The sequence below is a fragment of the Syngnathus scovelli genome, unplaced genomic scaffold, assembly GCF_024217435.2.
Source record: "Syngnathus scovelli strain Florida unplaced genomic scaffold, RoL_Ssco_1.2 HiC_scaffold_160, whole genome shotgun sequence".
Lineage (NCBI taxonomy): Eukaryota > Metazoa > Chordata > Actinopteri > Syngnathiformes > Syngnathidae > Syngnathus > Syngnathus scovelli.
In genome coordinates, this window is record NW_026061254.1 from 27,501 (window position 1) to 30,000 (window position 2,500).

Below are 2,500 nucleotides of genomic sequence, written 5' to 3' on the forward strand. Positions count from 1 at the left end.
GGAGTGAAATGGAGGTCAAGAACCTCAAGAAACTCATGAAGAAGTATGGAAGTCACGGATGGAAATATGCGGTTGTAGCCCGGGTGTTGGATACGGGCAAGACCAAAGAACAGGTGAAGAGGAAGTGGAGTTCCCTGTGCGGCGGTACGGCAGGCAGTGCGTCCGGTGTGCGTCGGCGCGCCCCGGTCTCCAGGGCGTTGCCCCAGAAATGGACCTTACCCTCGTCGCTTCCAGACATGGTGGAGAATAGAGTCTTGGAAGTACTACAGGCGGGGGATGAGGAGCATCGGGCCACTGCCGGCTTAGTTAGGGAAGCAGGTCAGGAGCCTAAACTGATCGAGTCTTCTGCTTCTGATCTCATGAAAGCTCTGGGTGGAATGGTAGTGTGGCCAAAAACGTCGGCGGGGTCTCGGCGTCGAGGACAGGCTTTGAAAGGGTGGGCGAGGCGGCTCGCTCACAAGAGGAATGTGTTTTATCATCAACAACGCGGCTATTCTGCGGCGAGGAAGGGGCTGGCACGCCGGATCTTAGATGGTCTGACGCCCCTAAGGTGTGAATTGCCGATTAAGCCAGTGTATGAACATTTTAAGGAGAAATGGGAAACGGTTAGACCGTTTCATGGACTGCCTGGCTTCGCGGTGAGACTGACCGCCGATAATGAACCATTCTATCACCCAATCCTGGGGCCGGAAGTGGTGTCAAACCTGGCTAAGTTGGGCAAGCGATCGGCGCCGGGACCAGATGGGATCAGGAAGCAGGCTCTTCTTGACTGGGACCCGGACGGCCGGAATCTGGCGAGGCTGTTTACGACATGGATGGTGCGTGGAGTTGTTCCCCAGGCCTTCAAGGAGTGCAAGACACGATTGTTACCCAAATCAACTGACCCTACCGAGCTGGGTACTGTATCGGGCTGGCGGCCTGTGACTATAGGGTCAGTCGTGTTGAGGTTGTTTGGACGGATAATAGCGATGAGGCTGACTCGAGCCTGTCCTGTTAGCCCCCGGCAGCGTGGTTTCGTCGCCGGCGCGAGTGGTTGCGCGGAAAACCTCATGATCCTTCACCGGATCATGGGGCGCTCGAGGTCGGACGGCGTGCCACTGGCGGTCGTGTTCATTGACTTTGCGAAGGCCTTCGACTCGGTTTCTCATGATCATGTCCTGTATGTATTGGGAAACTTGGGCGTGGATAGACGTGTGATAGAGTTAATCCGTAACTCTTATGTAGGCTGCTCGACCAGGGTGGGTTGCGGAGACGCCTACTCCGAACCCATTGCCCTCAAGGTTGGTGTGAAGCAAGGCGACCCAATGTCCCCACTGCTCTTCAACCTTGCTATGGACCCTCTCATCCATAGCCTCGAACGCAAAGGGGGCCACTACGTTTGGGGCGACCGCCGAATCGCCACACTAGCATTTGCTGACGATCTAGTCCTGTTAAGTAGCTCGGAGGAGGGAATGAGGAAGAATTTGGAGATTCTCGAGGACTTTTGCCGGCTTTCGGGACTGGCTGTCCAGCCTCGGAAGTGCCATGGTATCTGGATGGGTTCAAAGGGTGACAGCAGTGTAGCTTGGACGCTATGTGGGCAGCAGTTACACATAGTCAGTTCGAGTGAATGTGTACGTTACCTGGGAGCTGATATAGTGCCGTGGCAGGGAATTGTGTCTCGGGGTCTAGAGGAACAGGTGGACGCATGGCTTGGAAGGATCTCAGAGGCGGCGCTTAAGCCGTCACAGAAAGTCATGTTGTGCAACTCATTCTTACTCCCGAAGGTTGCTTTCAGGGCCGACGTAGGTATGGTGCCGGTGACCAAGCTCAAGTGGCTCGACGGGAAGGTGCGGATGGCTGTGAAAAGGTGGTTACGCCTCGACCCGTCCACGGCGGGGGGGATCATCTACTCACGTGCCCGCGATGGCGGGCTGGGCCTCGCTAAGCTGTCCGTTACTGTTCCCAGAACACAGGTTAGGCGTACCTGGAAACTCTGTTGGTCCTCGGATTGGTGGTTAAGATCTCTGGCTATTGAGGCGGTGCAAAAACCTGCCTGGTTGAAACTGTGGACCACTGCGGGCGGAGATCCGGGCGGAGTGCCAAGGATTGGCACAGGGGGCGCCGTCCCGGATGTTGTTGTGAGCATGCCGGTTTTCCCGAACTGGCGGCATGCCGAAAATCTGGCTTGGGAGGCCTTGCGCGTCCAGGGTGTGGGCGTGGACCAGTTCCGTAACGATGTTATCAGTAACACGTGGCTCGCGGATCCTCTGGCTGTGAGGTTTCGTCAGAGACACTATCTGGTTGCACTCGCACTGAGGGCTGGTGTATACCCCACTCGGGAGTTCCGGGCGAGGGGTAGGACTGGATTGAGAACAGCGTGCAGGCGTTGCGATGCCGGGTTGGAGACATGTTCGCACATCTTGGGTCAGTGCGCTGCCGTGCAGCGTAGCAGGATACGACGCCACAACAAGGTGTGCGAGCTCGTGGCCACGGAAGCAGAACGGCGTGGCTGGGAAGT